The following is a 22,923-nucleotide window of genomic DNA, read 5'->3' as shown; positions in this document are numbered from 1 at the left end:
GAGCTAAAGCCCCCACAATATCCATGGAAAATCAGAGGAAAGGATATGATGGGCAGTGGTTGGAGGTGGGCCTCTGGGTAAGTCATCTGGCGAAGTTTTTTGGCACACTGGGCAGACCGCACAGAACAGTTTAATCTGAGCGTACATGCTAGGCCAGTGGAATCTGTGAAATATGTTCTTCTATGTCTACTCTAGGCCCAGATGTCCAGCAGTCAGATTGGAGTGAGCTAACTCCATCACTGGTTTCCGGAATTGCTTAAAGAACAAGAGCTGGTAATACTTGTTATCTTCTCCCCTTGGATTTACATCAACTTGGGACATTAGCCCATTCTTCCTGTCGATGAAACGCGGGAGTGGAGGGGGTCTTCACGGTTCGGCTCTCCACTGTGGAGACCCAAGTACATACAAGCTTGTTCCAGAAGAAGATCTGTTCTCAGTGCTTCTGCAAATGCCTCTGATGATGCAGGTCCTGGATCTCCTAGGGGGACATGAGTACTCTCTCTGGGCCTCTGGCATTCCCCCAAACCCGGCTTCAGCCTTCTATGTTTCGTCAATATTTTCCACTTCTTCAATCGCTGACAAAGAATTGTTTCACAAACCAGTTGGGCTATATGCTGGCTGTGTATAATGACGTAGGCAAGATATCTCGCCTAAAAGAGGACTACCTTCACCTCTCCTCTGTCGTCTCCATCAGTGACTCCTGCTCCGGCATCTAGAGCCCTAAGATGTCCATTCAATGAGGTCTTTTGCATGTTCATTAGCCTACTTTCTCACTTCTCATGCCAGGAAGTGCCTTATATGGAAATCCCTTTCCCGGGAAAAGCTATGGCCTTCACATGTTAAGATGTGGTTACTGTGTGTGGCCACAAGAAGGGAATGGGACTGTCGATTTCCAATCCACATCCCTGGTGCCTGAATGTTTGTTGGTGGGAAGATGTTGCAGCCAGTGGCTATCCATGATTGGATAACTATTGACTGAATGTTGCAGATCCTTAACATTGGTGGCCTTAGGCATGCTCCCAACCAAAATCTTGGATAAAAGGAGGCATCCTGCAGCTATTCATCGTATCATTGTTGGAGCCAAGACCCCACAAAGAAGACATTCTGCATGTACACCTTTATAAGGATCCCAAGGCACGGTCGTTGCTCTGTGTCATAGGCACGTAATGGAGCTTGGCCAGATAGGATCTATAGGGAGCCCATGGGCCTCATTACGAGTATGGAGGTAGCCATGCCGCTTTTAGCGGCATGGCTACCCCCATACCGGGTTCCGGGTCCGGGTTCCAGGAATGAGGAATTACCGGGCCATTACAACCTTGGAGGGCCTAGTAATTCCCTTTCGTGGGACCCGGACCCGGTACATCCCCATTCCCATTGAGCTGCCATAGGGCTCAGTGGGAATGGGGAGGATGCGAACGAGCCCGTTTATGACGGGCCCGTTGTTAGCATCCTGGTCTGCTAGCGGGTCATGCTATGGACGCCTGGTTTTACCAGACGTACATAGCGGGACCCGCGAGCAGACCTCGGAATGAGGCGGTAGAGGGTTAATGGCACCGGCGGCTCTACCGGCATCGTTAACCCTCTACCGCCTTCCTCGTAATGAGGCCCCATATGTCCTTGTGTCTGCTGGTGGGGGAAACGAGGACAGCAAAGTCCTTTTCACATTAATTAACATAGTCAGATCTCTAAGACATGATTGCAATGTGGGGACTGTCTTGGATTTCCAGCATTTAAGGATGCTTCTTTTTGCCACAGCGCAGGCCGCATTGAATAGTCTCTGTGTCTTAGTAGGTATCTTTCCTATATCGCCAAGTTAGTACTTCAGTGGGGTGAGTGGGGTGGGGATGTCTAGTATGCCCGGTAGGGTGTTTTCAATCCATTCCCAGAATTCGAAAATAGATGGGTATGAGCAGTACATGTGGAATGAATCGGCTTTGCTCGTATGGCATTTGGGGCATCTAGAGGACTGCCCAAGGAAGACATTTGCCATTTGTTTAGGGGTAAAGTGTAGATGATTTAACATTTTTAATTGTGTTAGCCTCAGGTTTGCGTTAAGAGACACTGCCTTGGTGAGCTGGCAATATCTGATCCATTGTGTGTCATATAGTGTTGTACCAAGGTCTCTTTCCCATAGAACCTTCATTCGAAGGGAGTGTGTCCTCTGACGTATTCCTTATCTTGGATATCTCTAATTTTTCTCTAGAGGGAACTGCGCGTCGACGTCCACCGAGTCGATGTCCCTCGACAGCCGCCATATCGACGTCGACGTCATTCTGCCTATAACGGCTGCGCGCAGCGTCCGTTGCTCAGTTCCGTTTTTCCGCGCTTACTCAGTGCCTCCGAATACCGTTGCTCAGTTTTGTCAGGTTAATCCTATTTACCTCGAAATATTCGATCCGTACTCAATGGCTTCTTCGTCGGAACCGACAACTCCTCGGTCCGGCTTCAAATAATGCCGAGATTGTGGGAAAAAGATGTCGCTGACTGACCCTCACAGAGTTTGTCTGTGGTGTTTGGGAGCTGAACACCATTGTTCGGAGTGCGAGGACTGTATGCCATGACAGCTAAGGCCCTGAAGGAGCATAGGGGGAAGCCGGAGAAAGGTAAGACTTTTAAAGCTGCTTCTTCCTCGACGAAGTCGAGACATTCGTCTCCTCGTCACCATTCGCGCTCCAGGTCTCGGAGTGGGTCCCATCACTCCTCGAGATCGAAGCATTCGAAGATGAGACGTCGAAGATCCCCTTCTCCGTCTTCCTCTGTTTCTCCAAAGAGAATCCCTTGCCCCACGAAACATAGTTCCCGGGCTGAATGGGAGGAATTCCGCAAAAATAAGATGAGCGTCTTCGAGAAAGCGGCCTCGACCCCCTCGAAGACTGCCGAGAGCGATGCTCTGGTCGAAAGACCCAAAGGTCAAAAACGCAGCGAGTCTCAGTACCCGGCGAAGGAAGCTTCTCAAGCGCGTCTCGAACCCTCGAGTAAGACTATGACCTCAAAACCTTCTTCGAAGGTTCCGTCGACGCCATCGACTAAGGTTCCGCCGAGGTCGGTGTCTTCGACGCCGTTGTCGAAGGGACCTTCGACACACGGGTTTGTCGACTCGACGCCATCTTCGACGACGCCAAGAAAAGTCACGGTTACGACGCACCCAGTGGCTATCCCCAGGTCCTTGATGACGATGGCGTCGAGGTTGTCGACTTCCTCGAGCAGAATCCCAATTCTGTCGAGGTCATCGAGGCCTCCGCCTTTGTTTTCGACGCCACGCCCGAAGCCTTTGATGTCGGCGTCGACGACATTGGCGTTTTCGAGGCCGATTATGACGAGTTTGGCACCCTCTGCCTTGGAGATGGGGTTTACACCCTTTGAGTTCAGAACAATTGAGAACTATGTCCTCAGTTATGGAAGAGGGTGAATTGTCTGAACAGGAAGACACATTTGAGTTGCAGGGACCTGCAACCCCAGTTAGAGAGGAGTTATCCTCTGAAGAACGCTGGTTAAAGGTTCTTCATGATTCCTTACATGAGGCAAGTGGGTTAGACAGTTCCCCTGAGGTGGAGTTTGCTAGGCCAGACCCGGGGGATCATGCTGAAACCCCCTATAGAGCCTTAATGGCCAGGATCACAGAATTTATGGGGTGGTCTGCACCTTCACAGTCTTTTCAACAAGATGACCTCACGGATATTCTTGACAAAGGCCCACAGGAAGATCCTGTAGTGCCCTTTCATAAAGCTCTTCAGAGGAAGATTATGACGAACTGGGAAACCCCAGATGTCGTCCCGGCAGTAAATAAAAAAATGTCTACAAAATACAGGGTATCTTCTGCAGACCCAGAGTTTTTGTCAAAACACCCATGCCCAGAAAGTCTGGTGGTACAGGCAGCATCTTCTACTGATGTCAAGACTGCTTACCCTACCGTCCCACAGGACAGGGACGATAAGAAATATGATGCTATGGCAAAGAAAGTTTTTTCGGCATGTAGCAATGCATTAAAATCTGTTAATGCTACTTGCACCCTTGCTAGATTCAGCCATACACTTTGGGAGTGTGCTTCTACAGCGGCTGACTGCATCCCGGAGGGCGAAGAAAGGGAGGCGTTCCTGAATATCATACAGGACGGTAAAGACACTATGTGCGAATCCCTCCAGACAGGCATTGATTCGGCTGACAGTATCAGCAGAGCAATGGCGGCAAGTACAACAACCAGGAGATTCTCTTGGTTGAGAAAGTCTGGTTTTGCCCCAGATGTGCAAGCCAGGCTCTTGAACATGCCATTCGATGGCTCTTCTTTGTTCGGGAAAAAGCGGATGACAGTTTAGAGAAACTACAAACTTCAAAAGCAGCAGCTAAATCCCTAGGCGCTGCAATCCGTCAGACACCTTTTCGTCCCACAGGAACCTCTGCGAGGGGCAAGTCCTTTCGCTTCTACTCTGCATTCGGAAGAGGTAGAGGACGACCGGCTCAAAGGGGTCAAAGAAGAACTACCCGAGGTGGACGGGGTAGATATTGAAAAGCCGCAGCAACAGCAGGTGCCTCTTTACCATCGGCATCTGCATCAGCCGCCCCAAAACCACTCTGAGGACTTCCCTCACAGGACACCTGTAGGAGGCAGGTTAACTCAACATCTAGCGGAATGGCAGGCTATCACGTCAGATGCTTGGGCATTGGAAACAGTTGCCCAAGGTTACTGCCTGCCTCTCCTACGCATACCTCAGAGTCATCCACCGGGGATCAGCTCTCAGAAAGCTCCAGATCCGCTCCTCTTGCAGGAAATTTTGGACCTGCTAGAGAAAGGTGCCATAGAACCGGTACCTGTAGCGGAGAGGAACAAGGGCTGGTACTCCCATTACTTTCTCATTCCAAAGAAAGACGGAGGACTGAGACCCATCTTGGACTTGGAGAATTGAACAAATTCCTCAGGAAAGACAAATTCAAGATGGTCACTCTTTCTCAGATCCTTCAGGCCCTTCAGTTCCAGGACTGGTTGGTATCTCTGGACCTTCAGGACACTTATTTCCATGTGCCTATCCATCTCAAACACAGGAAATACCTGAGGTTCGCAATTGGCAACTCTCATTATCAATTTCGAGTGCTGCCATTTGGGCTGACCTCTGCCCGAGGGTCTTCACCAAGTTAATGTCGGTAGTGGCGGCAAGTCTAAGGAGGGAAGGGATTCACGTCTACCCCTACCTGGACGATTGGTTTATCAGGGCTGTATCTTCGGAACAAGCTCAGATCCAGCTAAATCACGTTTGCCACTCCCTTCACAGACTGGGCTTTTCCCTCAATTTAAAGAAGTCACAAATGATACCATCGCAGAGACTCCAGTTCATAGGAGCGATCCTGGACTCTACCCTGGGAAAAGCCTCGCCACCAGAGGTGAGGGCTCAAGATATTCTACAGATGGTTACCAAGTTCCAAGATGCCCAACGTCTCCCAGCCTTCGACTTTTTGAGGGTGCTAGGCCTCATGGCATCCTGCATTTTCCTAGTGCCAGAGGCTCGCCTGTGAATGAGATCCCTCCAGTGGGCACTGAGGACTCAGTGGTCACAATTCTCAGGGAGAATGACAGATCTTCTTCAGGTTCCCGACAGGGTGCCTCGAGACCTTCAGTGGTGGGCCTGTCAGGAGAACATTCTGAAAGGAGAACAGTTTTGGCAACCCTGGCCGGAGATAACAGTAGTCACGGATGCCTCACTCACGGGGTGGGGAGCACAAGCCAACGACTTGACCATCAGCGGTCGTTGGTCTCCACCGGAGTCCAGACTACATATCAACCTGTTAGAGCTGAGGGCCATCAGACTTGCGTTGAAGGCGTTCCTGCCGGCTGTACAAGGGAAAAATGTCCTGATAATGACGGACAACACGGTGGCCATGCATTACCTCAACAAAAGAGGAGGCGTAGGATCACTACCCCTGTGCAGAGAGGCGATGCAGCTCTGGTTTTGGGCAATCCAAGAAGGAATCTCTCTATCGGCAGTTCACCTAGCCGGAGAGAAGAACTTGACAGCGGACGCTCTGAGCAGGCAGAGCACAGTCTCCCACGAGTGGGATCTAGCTCAGGAAGTCCTTCTAGAGATCTTCGCCCTTTGGGGAACCCCTCAGGTGGATCTGTTCTCCACCAGTGTCAACAGGAAGTGCGATCTGTTCTGCTCAAGGGAATTTCCCCCGAGAGGAGCTCTGGGCGACGCGTTCATAGTGGACTGGGAGTTTCCGCTTCTGTACGCGTTCCCACCGGCCCCTGTCATTCCTCAAATGATCAGGAGGTTGAGAAGATTCCGGAGAACCATGATCCTAATTGCCCCGGATTGGGCCAGGAGAACGTGGTACCCGGACCTTCTAGACTTGTCCATCTGCCCTCCAATTCGACTTCCACTCAGAGAGAACCTACTCTCACAGAAGGGAGGTCAGGTTCTCCATCCAGACATCAAAACCCTCAACCTTCATGCTTGGCTTCTGAAAGGCTGAGGTACAAGGATTGGGGCCTCCCTGATGATGTTATGGAGGTGTTACTTTCGGCAAGGAGGCCAGCAACAAAGTCTTTATACCGCTGCCGTTGGAACAGATTTTGCAGCTGGTGTAGAGAACAGAATATCGACCCCTTTTCATGTGGTACACCAATGGTTTTGTCCTTCCTACTCTATTTGGCGAATTCAGGCCTTCAAGTTGGCCCCATTAAGGGCTATCTCGCAGCGCTATCCATCTTTAAGCGCACTGTGGAAGAACCATCCTATTTCAAGTTACCCTTGGTAATACAGTTTCTAAAGGGGTTAACCAATGTTTATCCCCCAAGACCATTCCAGGTTCCCCTATGGGATTTAAACTTAGTCCTAACTTTCCTGATGGGCACACCTTTCGAACCACTCCATTCTTGTTCGTTAAGATTCCTTACCCTTAAAACTGTTTTATTAATAGCACTTACATCTGCTAGATGGGTGAGCGAATTACAAGCTCTTTCTTGTAAACCCCCTCATACAATCTTTCACAAAGACAAAGTTGTCCTGCAAGTGAAGCATAATTTCCTCCCAAAGGTGGTTTCTGAATTCCATATCACTCAGAAGATTACCCTACCATCTTTCTATCCTCCTCCTCATCCGGGGAAAGAGGAAGAGAGGTTACACAGGCTGGACCCTGGAAGGGCTTTAAGTTTTTACATCAGTAGACTAGCCAGGATAAGACAAGCAGACCAACTGTTTGTAGGTTACACAGGTCACAAGCTGGGGTTACCAATAGCTAAGCAGACTATTTCCAGATGGATCTTTCTAGCCATTTTGGAATGTTATAAACTGGCAGGGAATGAGCCCCCTCAAACCCTTAGGGCTCATTCGACCAGAGGTATTGCAGCTTCATCGGCCCTCAAAAGAGGTGTGCCGGTGAAAGACTTTTGTGCGGCCGCCACATGGTCGTCTGTCCATACCTTTACATGATTTTACAACTTGGATTCCTCCTCCAGTCAAGAGACTAGGTTTGGAAGGGCTGTACTGCACTCTATTCATCAATAGAAGACAGCGTGAAGTCCGTACTCCCACCTCCATTAATAGAATACTGCTATGGGAGCCTATCTAAGATAAGGAATACGTCTGAGGACACAATCCCTTCGAAGAACAAGTTACTTCTTACCTTGTAACGTTCTTTCGATGGGATGTTCCTCCAACGTATTCCTTATCGACCCTCCCATCCATCCCCGCAGTTCTACTTCCCTTGTTGTTGCAGCTTACGCTCCTTCAGGGTGATTAGTCTAGTCCAGACAGAAATACTGTGGGCTACAAAACGGAACTGAGCAACGGATGCTGTGTGCGGCCTTTATAGGCATGATGACGTCGATACGGCGGCTGTCGAGGGACATCGACTAGGCGGACTTCGATGCGCAGCGCCCTCTAGAGAAAAATCTTCCGAGGCCAGCAGAGCTGGAAGGAGATATCTAAGATAAGGAATACGTCGGAGGAACATCCCATCGAAAGAACGTTACAAGGTAAGAAGTAACTTGTTCTTTTGTTGAACGTGGGGGGTATGGGTCTGTATCAATCCGTATAGCTTGGCCGTGCCACAGCCGACCCCAGCTGGTGTCTTGACGGTCTGTATAAATGGGTGGACTGGCAGTTCTGTCGGGAAGGAGGGCCATCAATGATGAAATGCCGCTCTCATCCGATTGTATTGCAGTACCTTAGCGGGTCCTAGCCCTATTCTAGCCTGGAAGTTGGTAAGCAATATGAATGTTCCATGCAGGAACATGTCCTAGTGTTGGCTGTCCTTAGGGGTCACTCATTCTCTGTAGCCCTAGGTCATGTGTGGGGGAGATACATGGATAATGCCATAAGGGGGACATATTACAGTACAAAGTGGTAACGCCAATCCTCTGGACATTTCTGGACCAGGCATTTACTGTGCTTCCCACCGGGTCTATAGCTGTGGGGTCAGTTTAGGATTGTGCAAATAATATTGATCTGAGATCAATAGGGGAAGCTGCATATTTTCTGACACAGAGATGTGGAAAGTTCTCGGTGTCTGTGAACCAGTAGGGTGCAAATTGGGCTTGAGCCCCATTGTAATAAAGTTCGAAATCTGGTGCTGCAAGGCCTCCAGTGTCGTATAGCTCTGTCATTTTCATCCAGATCATCCTGTTCGAACCCATTATTCCACACAAATGCTGCTACCATTGTTTGCAGCCTGGTAAAAAATAGTCCCTCCCGGCCATATCGGAATGTTACTGAATTAAGTATAGCACTTCGGGCACTACAATCATTTTCAGTAACGCGCTGCGTCTGAATATTGATATAGGAAGGATGTTCCTGTTACTTCTAGTCGAAATCGACTTCAGAATAAAAAGAAAGTCTCATCTTGGCAGACTATAAGATCAAGGAACGGCCAATGCAGCTTGTAAAAGTTACCCCGACCGCCGCAGCACCTGCTCCCCGGTAATGAAATCCCGAGAGAAAGTGTGCGACCGGCAGGGAAACCCTCTGGGGAAGAAAACCCTGACGGGATCCAGAATCCGGTATCTTGATCACAGAATGAAGGTGACGTCTCCAATGATGATGCGGGAAGGCTTCTTCTGATGGCAATAGACAACATGGTAAGGTGATTGCGGGAGAGGCGAGCGGTAAGTAATTAAGAAGATAGAAGAACTCCTAACCTTTTAAATGGCAAATCCTCGAATACCTGAAGCATTCCCTGAGAGCGGGGGTTTGGAGAGTTCGGAGAGGGCTGAAGGACGGGAGATCTAGAAAGTAATCAAGAGGTAAGTGTGTGCACAATGGGATGGGAATAGTAGGATGGGATAGAGAACCCAGTTCTAAACTGTAGTAAATAATTACCCGGAAGGAACCCCAAAGAATGGAATAGAGCTGAACGTCTGGACGGGAAGGAGGAAATGGCCCCGGAAATAGAGCGGTCCGAAGCGGCTGGGAAGGAAGTCTAAAATAGAATCAAGACAGTATTAGTACAATAGGATGTAGGAAAGCAAAGGTAGAATACAATGAGAACTCCTAGGAACGAACTCACGGAGCGTCTGCCATAACAGTAGCGACGCAAAGTGCAGTCAAACTTCGTGCCGTATATGGAATCACGTGAGTGTCTCGCTGCATTCCCGGCGAACATCTAGAGACTGCAAAGTTGTGTTCAAGGCGGACTGTTCTGCGGTCCGCCATCTTGGAAGTACCAAACCGAGTTTCACCGCATAATCGGTTTCGGGACCATAGTGACCAACGTGATGTGTGTGTAACAGTTCCAGAGTCTGAGCTTGGTTTCCAGTTGTAGAATGAATGGTTCGTAATTGGTCAAATATAGAGTGTGTCGGTCGGTGGCTATTACTATCCCAAGATATCGGGCCGAGGTGGGGGACCAGTGGAAACCCAGTATTGCCCCCATCTGTACTGTGGGAGAGTGGTGTGATTTCTGACTTAGATGCGTTGACCTTGAAACCAGAGTATCTGGAAAATGTGTTTGTCGTTCATAACGGGGGCTAGGTTGGACTCGGGGGGTCTCTGATATATAATCGGGTATTATCCACATATAACGAGTTGGGGAGATCCCCTTATCCGTATACCCCGCTTGGAGTGTTTTTGACGGATGAGCGCTGCCATTATTTCGATAGTGAGGGCGAATACAAGGGGTGAGAGGGGGCATTCCTGACGTGTACCTCTACAAAGGGGGAACCTGGGCGAAAGGGTATGATTCGATCTGACCATGGCGCGTTGTATAGTAGCTGCACGTAGCTAAGGAATTGGGGTCCTAATCCAAATCGCCCAAGGAAAGCAAACATGTATTTCCAGTATACTGAATCGAAAGCTTTCTCAGCATCTAGTAAGGCAGCTATTACTTTGGCTTGAGGGTCTAGTTGGGAAATGATGGCAAATAATCAGTGTAGGTTCAATGAAGTGGATCTAGAGGGGATAAAGCCTGATTGGCGAGGGTGTATCAAATAATTAATATGGGGCATTAAGCGGTTTGCTATGGCCTTAGCGTAGATTTGTGTCTGAGTTGATTGAGGATAGGGGGCGATAAAATGAGGCCTCCTCTGGGGGTTTATTAGGTTTGAATACGACTGAGATAACTACCTCTCTCAGTAACGACGGGAGAGTCCCTGCGATGACAGCCTTGTTTTGTAGAGATCTAGAGGAAGGCCATCTGGGCCCAGAGCCTTCACAGCTGTAAGGACTTTGATTGCTTGTCCTATCTCCTCTATGGCCAGGGGGGATTCCAGCATAGCACATGACCCAGTGGAGATTTTGAGAACTGGGATTGAGTCTATGTACCTGTGAAGGTCACTGTCCGATACTGAGTCAACGTTTGCATACAATGTTGAATAAAATTCTATAAACACCTAATTAATCGCCCCCCCCCTCCCCCCCACACATGCCTCCCCATCTCGCCTGCAGACACTTGTGATTGGTTCCATATTGTTATCAGCTTTAACCAGTCTGGCTTGGGATCGGCTAGCTTTGTCCCGCTCTCTGTATCTTCTAGCGGGAGCAGTGATGTAGAGGACCTCGCGGTCCACTAATCTGTGGAATTCGTCCAGCTGGGTACGTAGCTGAGCAAGTGTTGCGTCCCCCGGTGTTAGGGCATATGTGTTTTCCAATGATCGTAGCTGAATCTTAGTCCGATTTAATTCTTGACGTTTGAGGTGTAGGGACCCATGTGCCATGGACTCTACATGACCACTCAACCAGACCTTGACGGTTTCCCATGCCACTGATGGGGAGACCACTGAGCCCTTGTTGCGGCCAAAGAACTCAACATCTCTGTTCTCAGTGGGTCATTTACTGTGGTGTCATGCAATAGGGCGGGTGGCATCCTCCACAGTCTGAGGCCAGGGACTTGGCGATCTACATGGATCTCCAGTAGCACTGGGGAGTGGTTTGAAATGATGCAAGGGAGAATGGAGCAGTCTGTTGTAAATGAGACATAGTCTGGGGAATATAGCCAGTAGTCTTTTGCGTGAACCAGAGTCATGGACCGAGGAGTAGAAAGTGTATTCCGCAACCAAGGGGTGTAGCTCCCTCAAGGCGTCAGTGAGGGCTATATGGGTCATGGCTTGGAGGATGGTATGTGCTGCCTTGTTAAGCGGTGGGAGGCCTTAGCTGTCCTATCCTGCAATGTGTTTAGTAGTGTTGAAGTCCCCGTCCCAGAGTACCTTGATGTTGTCCAGTGGAGATATTAGCTGGACTATATTGAGGTAGAAGTTAGGGTCGTCAATGTTCAGACCTTCTGTATTGACAAGGGCGGTGTGATGTCCCCTCAGCATGCCCCATATAATAACATATCTGCCCAATGGAACAAATAATGATTTAGTCATCTGGAAGCCAACAGAATGATGTATCATAGTAATAACTCCCCTAGATTGTGGTGAGTAGTCCGTACCGAGGTTTTGAGGGCCCCAGTAGCGAGCGAATGAGTCCACCACTTTAGCTGTGGCATGGGTCTCCTGTAGCATTAGGATCCGAACGTTATGTCTTTTGACATAAGGTAATATTTTCTGTGCCTTGGTGGGATTACTCAGACCATGAACATTCTAGGTGAGTAGTCTAATCGGGTAGTCGGACCTAGCCATTACACCTTACAGTTCTTCTGAATCGGACCATGCAAGTGTCCAGATATTATATTATCCCAACTGTGACCGTCATGTTTTATTTATTTTTCAAACACCCCCCCGACCCCCACACCCTCACCAGCTACCAAACTTGACAGTGTATACCCCTTTTTTAGTAACCCATTCTTAAGCATTGGGAGGCAACGTGCGCATCCAGCCAAGAACATCTGAGCAGTAAAGTGACCTGCTCTGCATTACGAATAAATATCAAGCTTAGAGGACCCTACTGCTGTATGCTTTAAAATGGTTGTGGCAAAGTGAATCCGAAGGATGATCAGGGGAGCAGCGTCAGTGTCAGTCGTTGATATCCAGGGTCGGAATATTCTGTTCAACGTAGGTCGTGGCGTCCTCCGGGGCGTCCTCTGTGGTATTGAAAAAGTGGACTCTGCCTGCATGCTGAATTCTGAGCCTGGCTGGAAACATCATGGAGTACGAAATCTTTCTCTCCCTGAGGGCCCGCTTCACCTGGTTGAAATTGCACCTGGCTGTCTGGACTGGAGAAGTCTGGGTATAGATTAATCCTGGCTGAATCGTATTGTATGGTGCCCTTTTTCGCATGCCAGTCGAATGATCTGATCTCGCTCCCGGTAGTTGAGCAACGGGGCAATAATTGTATGCGGAGGGGCCCCAGGTTTGGGTGGCGGGCCAAAGATCCATGTGCGCGTTTCCCAGGAACTGGGCCGAGAATTGTGCTCTCAGGAACCTGGCAGGCAGGGCTTCTTCTATAAAGGTGTCATGGGGACGTTGAGGGTCTTCTCTGCCATGCCCACCATGCTGATGTTATGAGGAGACCGTGATTCTAAGTCTTTGCATTTTACCCGGACTGCCTTCAGGTCTTTCTTGATGTTCTCAATGTCTCTACTATGTGTTGTACCGGTGTCTTCAAGGTCCCCCACTCGTTTTTCGGCTGCAGTGATCCTGGAGCTTTCTTTCTGTAGGTCTGTCCGCAGCGAGGTGTTGCTGGTGCCAATGTCAACTAGTTCAATATTTACAGCACCAAATCCTGCTTATAATCCTGTCATGTAAGGATCCATGTTGGTGTTGGTAGGAGGTGTCCCTCTCGGTGGAGGGGGATTTACGGGGGGAGGAGGGGGCATGTGAGCCAGATGGATCCTCATCAGAGCGGGTCATTATGGCAAAGGCATCCATGGGGCCCATCTTCCCACTTTTTGAGCCCCCACAGGTCATATTTCAGTGCCAAAGACTGAATTGTAGGGCTTCTGCCTGACATAGGAAAGTGTCCTTTGTTGTTATGGAACTTACTGCGGCCCAGTCTGAGGGCCGTGAGCACCCCAAAGTGCACAGGCCCCTGTGATTCCAGAAGGCCATCAGGCCTACTCCGCCCTCCGGACCATGTCGGAGGAGAAGGAGGGAAGTTCCTTTTTCAAACTCTTCTCCAGCTGCGGACTGCGGAATGTGTTTGTAGAGAACAAACACTGCCAGTGCCTCTACTTTCTCCATCCAGATCACAGGGAAGCGGATTGCGAAACTTGCCTCGGGTTCTCTAAACAAACCATGAAGGATCGTCAGAGTAGGCTGGCAGCGTGGCTCAGCGCCAAGGCCTCTGCCCCGTGCGGGAAGCAAGGGCATGCCTCACCTAGGACCGGCCAGTTTGAAGAGTGGGCTTCTAAGTCCTTTGAGGGTGCTCCATCCGTGGAGGCCCAAGACAAGACCAATCACTGCGAGTCTGTTTCCTTTTGGAGGCGCTGCGGATCCCACAATGGGCAGGGCGTGCTCATCTTCACCACCTGCCTCCATCGCTCCAGCTCCTTCTCGAAGAGGAAATCGGCTAACGCGGTCAAGCAGCAGAAAGGCCACAGAAGACAAAGGCGCAGGAAAGATGACCAACCTACCCCAGAAGTACCAGCTGGCCCAGGTGAAGTCTTCTTCGATGATAGAGTTGGTGGCGGCTGCCCTCTCGAAGGCCCAGGGGGCTGACCCAGGCAAGGTAGCCCTGACACTGCCCAGAGCATCTCTGCCCCCGAGACAGGCGGCATCAGCCCCCGCAGAAGAGGATGCCATCCCTGAGCCCGAACCAGACTCCCTGGTATTCAATAAAGGGTGGTGGGGGTTGGATGAGGCCTCGACCATACTCCAGGGCACGGATATTTCTTACTCTGACGAGGAGGACCAGGCATCCATCCACACGATCCAGGAGGACGTGTGAGGCAACAGTGAAAATCCCGATAGGGATGACGACGGAGCAGACAACGGCCATTTCTAGACTCGCGGCTAGCAAACAAAAATGTCAAGCCCCAAAGGTCCTGAAGGACTAATCTGCGAACAGTAAACCTGCTTCTAAAAAAGAAGGGGTCTGTTACATGTCAGCGCTGGATATGAACGATGCATACCTACATTTCAAGGTGGACGGTCGACATTTTCAATTCAAAGTGCTTCTTTTTGTTTGTTTTTGTTGGGTTTGCATCAGCACCTCATGTGTTTGCAAAGGTGCTTGCGGTAGTGGCAGCACATCTGCAATGCCAGAACATACCAGTGTACCCTTGACCTACCGTAGGCACCGGGAGGGTAGCTCAAGGCCACATGCTATTTTTGGAAATTAGTCTATGATGAGCAGCACAGGTTCAATACTGGTCCCGTGCTTAGAACTTAATTTCGTTTTCATCAAGACGACTGGCTGATAAGGGAGAGTGCAGTAATGGGCACCGAACATTCCCAGGATGCAACTGATCCGCCAAATATTTGGGTTTTTCAATCAATTAACAAAAATCAAGCCATGCAACAAGTCAAACAAAACTATTTCTAGGAGCCATTTTGAACACAAACAATGTGATGGCCTATACCTCCCAATAAAAAGTGCAAGACTTGGTAGCCAAACTCCCTTATTATGTTTAGCTATCTGATAATGGGCAGAAAGGTTATAAAACTATTGGGATGATGGCGTCATGTACTTTCAACTTTCCTAATGCATGCATCAACATGTGCCTTTACATCAGTGGGTCACAAGCCAATGGTTACCAACATCTGGCAGAACGGATGTTCTAGCGGTGGTGTCACACAAGGTGGTAAACGCGCAATAGTGGTGTGCAGAAAAAAATATGTTGAAGCGCAAATCATTTTGTCAATCTGTATCTATACATTACCATCACCAAAGACACTTCACAGGCCTGCTGGTGGTGCATTGTCAAGAACTCACAGCGTAGGGAAGTGGTCAAAACAGAAAATGGATCTGCACATAAACATTCTGGGACTTCAATCAAAATGGTCCTACACTCTTGGCAGGAACTACTTCAAAACAAGAGTTTGCTTATCAACACAGACTATACTATAGCCATGTTCTACATTAGCAAACAAGACGGCACACATTCAAAGGCATTGTCTCTTCTTGCACATCACATTTTGCATTGATGTGTCAACAAACATCCAAGCTCACAGGAGTGCACAGATGCCAGGCAGACAACTTAAGAAGATCTAGTGTAGGATCACAAATTGGAACTCGGCACAAACATACTCAAGTTTTTTGTGTCTGGGTCTCCACCCATCAATATATGTTTTTGCGATGGCACTGAACACAAAATGCAGAGCCTTGGTGTTAACCACAACAGTGGTCTCTAGGCAACGCTGTATGGATGAACTGGTCAGATATATTTGCATGCGTATTTCCTCCAAACCCATTACTTCACAAAGTAGTACTAATGCTACTTTGGGAACACTTCACCCTTATCCTTATTTCACCAACGCGTGTGAGACAGCTGTGCTATCCTCGGCACCTAATCATGTCAGTCTGCCCACCGATCAAGCTACAATCACTATGTGCTAGGGAGAATTCTCTGTTAAGGCTAATTTCCCAAACCTAGTGAGTCCCCCAGCAGCTTTGCTGGATTTTTGGGGTTTATTTTTTTCTCCTTCTAAGAGTGAGACTCTTTTTCTCCCACTCTTAGACATGATTTGACATATCCTTTGACTTTAAAATGTGTTTTATGGGCTATGGGGTCTTTTACTCCATAGGGTTTCATGTGGTTTTTGGTGTGTTACACAGCACCCTCAGTGCAGTAACACAGGGGTGTCATAGTGACCCCCAAACATAGACTCCATACCCTGGGGCTGACTACTGTCTCCCAGGGCATGTAAAGTCACCATTGACTTTACTAGTCTTAAATTGGGAACAGAACCAGTACAAACCATCATAGTGTGGAAGTACTGGTAGGGGTAATTAGATTGCCCCTGGGTCTGTATTTTGGGGAGGCACTGTGCAGTCTCCACTCGTCGAGTTTCTGGCTGGTGGCAGTGGTTACCACGCAAAATATTCCTTAAGCATATTTACTATGGGATTTTCTCATTCATTTTAAACGCACCACTTTTTGGTGCAATGTTAAAGATACCGCTGGGTTATTTATTCCCCGGTTGGTCTTTTTGCCAGGACTCGGTTTTAAAATGGCGCTTGTGTTCGCCTCTGTAACTCCAACCCAAGTAGAGCCCTTTGTTCAACTTTTTGGCGGGCTTCTACACAGAAGCCTCCAAAAGTGGTGCCACTCTGTCTGGGTCTACAGGATGTGTGGGAGGGGGGGGGGGTTTAGGCACCCTGGACTGAGTTGCTTCTGCAACTCAAGTCGCACTCTTGTGTGATTGGCCCAGTGGTGAGCCGCCCGGCTCACCACTTAGCATGTTTGAGTAACAGCTAGGACTGATGAATGGGGGTTTTCTGCATAAAAGCAGAGCTTTGGGGACTGGAACTTCAGAAGTCGCCACAGGACCAAAGAATCCGAAGAGGGAGAAGCTGAGCCGACCAGCAACGACGACACCACCGGTGGAGCCCTGCTGAACCGCCTCACCACTTCTTCCGACGACAGAGAAGATCTTCATCCGAGGAGTCTTCTTCCTTTGACTGGTGGGGATAACCAGTTTGCCCGTCTTTTCACCTTCCCGGATCATCTCGTGGCCGCCTTGCCTGTGCCAAGCACCCCGGCAACCGAGATACCACGTTTTACCACTACCGCAAATAAAAGGGTAGTACCTTTTAACCGGAGAACTCCGCGGCTGGTTTCTTCCCTGGCAGTGCAACGACCTTCAGCTTTCCTCCACGTCAAGATCCTCTCTTCCTCTGGACGACGCAGCGACTTGCACCTGCTGCCAGGCACAACTGCCCCCGCTGGAGGATTCTCTCCACTTTCAAGATACTGTGTCCGCCTGGCCCCCCTCGCAACGGTCAGTGTGGGGTGTCTCTTAAATCCTCAATTTACCACTTGGGTTGGCCCTAGGCTGGCTAACTGAACTTTTCTGAGCTGAACTAATTCCTTTTTGAACACTCTGCAAGACTTTTCAAGCCTCTTAAACTGTGTGATCTTGGGTGCATTGGTGTTCTACTCTCTCTAAGAGGGAGCCTGGCCTCTGAACATTTTGCTCACAAGTAGACTTTGACTTTCCTGCCTTGCTGGGTGCTTCTAAAGTATTAGTGTTGTGTGCTTCTCTAATTTCTGCCTTTTCCCTCCCTTTTTTTGATATCTTATTGGAGTGCCATTTTTAGTTAAGCGCTCACCTCTCTCTGAAAATAAGTGGTGTTAACTAAGACTTGTCTAATAAGGAATAAGGGATGTATATATATTAATAGTGACTGTGTTTTGAACTTGCTTACAATAATAGTGCTGGAGTGTTTCTATAAGTGTGTCTTTAACAAACATCAGAAAATTATTTATTTAATCTGCTTAGAATCACATGCTGTGCATAGGTCCGACATCCAGTGGTCACTGCGGAGTATTGCATTTTGTTTTTCGTAGTCGAAAAGGGGACGTCGACAAGGCGTGTCTGTAACACTATCCCTATAGTGACGTGCGTTGTACCCACAATCCCTCACGCGTCGAGGTCCCTCAGATTGTTTCTTTCCGCCCAGCTTATGGTCGCCTTACGCGGAACTCCTAGAGAGACATTGCAAAACACTTACTACGGACCTCGGTCCTTAATTTATACTTATTGTTAAAGATCCCTCCCCTCGACGTTAGCTGTGAAGCTGTTTCTCCGCCGAGCAAGTTTTCGACGGAGGGGAAGAGACGGAGGAGATCCTTCGGCGCTGCCGAACACGTGGCCAGGCCTCGCCGGCCAACATACAGTAGGGAGAGTGGGGGTTCGAACTTTTATCTTCTCGTCGAGAATGTCTTTCTTTCTCCCCCATCTTTCCCTTGGGGTTGTTATCACCAGTTTTTATTGCCTCAGCTATGGAGAGGACACCTTTTAAGTTTTGCCCACGCTGTAGGGGCAAATACACTTGGAAGGACAAACACAGGCTCTGTAATCGTTGCTTGCCCCTCGATCATAAAGAGGACAGCTGCGGGGCCTGTAAGCTCTTGAAACCAAGAACTCTTAAAGAACGAAAAGTTAAGAGGTGGTGGACTACGCTATGTCGAAGTCAGTTTCCTCACCCGCCGCCGCTGTTACAGAAAGTGACGAGGAGGGTGATAACTCGACGTCTGTTACGGAAGTCATTAACCCCCAGAAGGAGCGCTCGCGCTCCTCGACGTCCGTCCCCGGCCCCGACGGGCTCGGCTCACGCCCTGCTTATGGGGATGAACACCCCGGCGACAAGGACACACACAGACCCCATTGGCCTAAACACACAACCCACGGCTCTTCTACGTCGAGGACGAAGGATCCATCAGTGCCGAAGGGGACGCAGGGCACTCCGGCGTCTACCTCAGACCGTAAGGGTCTCAAGCCCCACCCGCAAATGCAGCCGCGACCAGCGATTGGGCTTTCATCTAACACAGGCGCTACCTCAAAAACATCCGACGTAACGCTCCATAGAGCGGCCGTCGAGAAACAACGCATAACGCAGGCAACGTCGACTCCAGAACCCTCTACTGACGAACTCGTTGTCGAGAGCCTGGCGAGAATTGTTTCCGAAGACAAGCGTAAGCGGACGACGAAACAGATGTCGAATACCGCACCAAAAGATATAGAAACGCCGAAAAAGCACAAGAGTAGCCAGGAACTGCCCCCTTCATCTAAGGGCACTTCTGAACTACCGGAGGGCTTTTCTGAGGGCGACGGAAACCTTTCGTCGACGTTGTGGGAGCGTTCGAAGCGTTTTGAAGGTGAAAACACTGATTTCCCCCCTCTAGACTATTCAGGGGGTCCCCATGAGACCCTTGAAAGACTCCATTCTTGTATGGAAAAAATGGAAAGGTTTTTGGGTAGCCAAAACCCACCCACACCCAAAAGACCAAGAGAATGGACCCAGGATGACCCTAGGGTCAAGATTCCTAGGCTGTTTCCCCCTTCTACAGACGCATATGACCTCACTGAAGAGGAGCAATACCTCCAGGAAGATGAGGAGTGTTTGGGTGAAGAGGAAGTACATGAGGAAGAGGGGTTTGAAGAAGACCCTTACACTAGTGCAGGAGCTTTTGAAGAAGATACAGCTACCTCACAGCCCTGGCAATCTTCATCAGTGCAGCCTTGGCAATCCCCATCAGTGCACTCAGACCCTGATGTCTTTCACCCTTCTCCTCCCAAGGACTCACCTATTGGAAACACCTCCCCCATAGATGACCAACCTTCACTTAATGCACTATTGCGCAAGGCAGCAGCGCATTTTGAAATAGACACAGGGGAGACTCTTCCGGACATAGACTTTGTAGAAAAAGTTATTAAAGAAAAAGCCCCGGTTAGTCAATCTATTCCGCTCCTGGCTTCCATAAGGAGAAGAATAACTCCTTCCCTTTCCAATCCGGCCTTAGTCAGAGGGGTAAACCCTCGGATAGAAAAGCTCTTCAGCCCTTCGTCCTCTGACCCTTTGTACATCAGGGGACATTCTATTCCGGACTCCCTTGTAGTTACTAATACAAGAAAAAGAGCGGGGGTACCACTATCCACTAGTGAGGCACCACCTGACAAAGAGGGCAAGAAGCTCTATGCACTTGGGAAGAGAATCACGACCTCTGCCGCCTTCTCAACTAGGATTGCAAATAACAATTCCCTACTAGCTAGCTATGCAGATGCACAGTGGAGCAAGCTGCGCAGCGAAGCAGAGGACGCACCAGAACCCCTGCGTTTGCGCCTGCTGGCTATAATCTCAGAGGGAACTCTTGTAAACCAGGGCATCGTAAAGAACTCCTTAGATGCCGCAGAGACGGCTGGCCGTTCCCTGGTTCAGGGAATACTTCTCAAACGCCATGTCTGGTTGCGCAATTCGGGATTTAAGCCGGAAACCCAGGCTTCCCTGATAAATAAGCCCATAGAACAAACACATCTGTTTGGGAAAGCAGTTGATGAAGCCCTAGAACATGCGAAGAAAGAGTTTGATACCATCAAGACTCTTGACCAAATTTCTAGGCCACCTAACAGACGTAGCTATGGCAATAGACGCTCCTTTCGGGGCCAACGCCAGCAGCAAAGCCAACAGCAATTTTACTCTGCTACCAACTGGCCCTCTAACCAAAGCACCCAGTTCAGTCAAAGAGGCCAACGTCGTGGCAAAGTAAGAGGTTGCGGCTCCAGTCCCAAAGGCCCCACGTCCAATACCAACAAATGACCCGAAGATTCGGGTCCCCTCCCATGCATCACCGGTCGGGGGCCGGCTAACATCGTTCCTTTCAGCATGGGAGGGAATAACGTCAGACCGCTGGGTATTATCCACCATAGCCCACGGATACTGCATCGAATTCAACGGTTCCCCGAAATACAGACCCCCACGGAACCGACGCATGACACCGGAACACCTCACTATTCTTCTTCAGGAAGTAGAAGAGCTACTGAAAAAAGAAGCTATAGAGGCTGTCCCCCTATCTCAGGTAACAGAAGGTATTTATTCAGTGTACTTCCTTGTACCCAAAAAGGATTTAACCATGCGCCCTGTATTAGATCTGCGCCCAGCGAACAAGTTTGTCAAACCCCAAAAGTTTCGTATGGTAACCTTGCAGGAAGTAATCCCACTGTTATCACAGGGGGATTACATGACAACACTAGACATGAAAGATGCATACTTTCATATTTTAATGTTGCCAGCGCACAGAAAATACCTCAGGTTCAAGATAGAGGACAAACACTACCAGTTCAGAGTACTACCCTTCGGGATAGCATCTGCACCAAGGGTATTCACGAAAGTACTGGCAGTGGCAGCGGCCCACCTGTGCAGGTTATCCATCCCGGTATACCCTTACCTCGACGACTGGCTCATAGCAGGGGATTCTTACGAAACATGCTTCTCCAATACCCAAAAGACTGTAGACCTTTTGTCCCAACTGGGCTTCTCCATCAACTAAAAGAAGTCCAGCTTAGACCCCAGCCAAATCTAACAATTCCTTGGGGCTCTAATTCGAACAAAGGACGGCCTCGTCTTCCCCTCCAACGAGAGGGTCCAAAACATGCTGTTTCAGATCCCCAGTTATGTGGCAGGTCGAGAGGTGACGGTACGCAAAGCAATGCGCTTGCTAGGGATGATGGCGTCATGTATTTATTTGGTACCTCACGCGCGCCTGCGCATGCGCCCAATGCAAGAGTGGCTTTACAGCCAGTGGTGTCTGGCCAACGGACAATGGGACGATCTAGTGGTGGTCTCGCAGGCCTTGGTTCTCTCGCTACGGTGGTGGACAAAGGAAAACCTGTTATTGGGGAAAACTTTTGCCACACCCGCAGTGGAAGCCACTCTAACCACAGACGCATCCCTTACAGGATGGGGGGCTCACCTATCCCATCAGACTGCTCACGGAGTGTGGACTCCGAGCTTAGCATCCAAGCATATAAACCTGCTGGAACTACTAGCGGTGTTCAAAGCACTGAAAGCCTTTCAGGAACACTTACAAGTGATGGTCCTCACAGACAGCACCACAGCCATGTACTACCTCAACAAGCAGGGGGACACTCACTCTCCAGGACTGTCCAAGCTGTCCCAGAATATATGGAAGTGGGCTCTCAAACACAACATGTTCCTACTATCACAACATGTACCAGGGGAACTCAATCTGCTAGCAGACAAACTCAGCAGAGACTTCCCCATGCCCAAAGAGTACGAATGGCAATTGCACGAAGACATCGTCTTAGACGTCTTCACGCAATGGGGATTCCCGGAAATAGACCTGTTCGCAACCCTGGAGAACTCACAATGCCAAAGTTACGCCTCCAGGTACCCCCAGAACCAGTCCAAGGGGAACGGTCTGTCGATTCAATGGTCAGGGAAATTTGTTTACGCCTTTCCCCCGACTCCCCTCCTCAACAAGGTGGTGCACAAGATGCATCAGGAGCAGGTTACCATGATACTAGTGGCCCCAATGTGGGCCCGGCAGCCATGGTTCGCTCACTTGATGGAGATGTCCCTATCTCCCCCAATGAAACTTCCCTGCCCGTACAACATGCTGTCACAAGACAAGGGCAGGACTCTGCATCCATGCCCTCAGACCATGAACTTAGCAGCCTGGCTCCTGAGATCATAGAATTTGGACATTTACATCTCCCACAGAGATGTATGGACATCCTCAGGGAAGCCAGAAAACCTAATACTCGGCACTGGTATTCCAGCAAGTGGAAAAGATTTGTCATCTAGTGTAGAGGTAAGAACATCAACCCGGTTGACTGCTCTGCCACTAACATTATTCTGTACTTGACCCATTTACTGGATTCAGGTCTAGTGTTTAATTCCATTACAGTCCACCTAGCGGCACTTTCTGCATACACCACTTCCCAACTTAGTGTCGTGGTGGAAGATACCAGTTATCAAGGCCTTCATGGAGCGGGTAAAGAGAATACACCCTCCGATAGCTAACCCAGCTCCTGGATGGGACTTAAACGTGGTACTTTCGAACCCATGCACAAGGCAACTCTTAAATACCTCACTCTTAAGACTGCTTTCCTAATAGCTATCACCTCCATTAGAAGAGTAAGTGAACGACAGG

At 49.3% G+C, this 22,923-nt stretch overlaps 1 protein-coding gene across 3 annotated transcripts in view; it reads left to right on the top strand.

Moving 5' to 3' along the window:
* Positions 1-22,923, top strand: part of ARAF (A-Raf proto-oncogene, serine/threonine kinase) — a 1,000,066-nt gene that overhangs the window by 238,667 nt on the left and 738,476 nt on the right. The window lies entirely within an intron of this gene.

Source organism: Ambystoma mexicanum, chromosome 2q (assembly GCF_040938575.1).
Source record: "Ambystoma mexicanum isolate Mex_15411 chromosome 2q, UKY_AmexF1_1, whole genome shotgun sequence".
Classification (NCBI taxonomy): Eukaryota; Metazoa; Chordata; class Amphibia; order Caudata; family Ambystomatidae; genus Ambystoma; species Ambystoma mexicanum.
The sequence above is the reverse complement of the archived record's forward strand: the minus strand, read 5'-3'. Positions and strand labels throughout refer to the sequence as shown.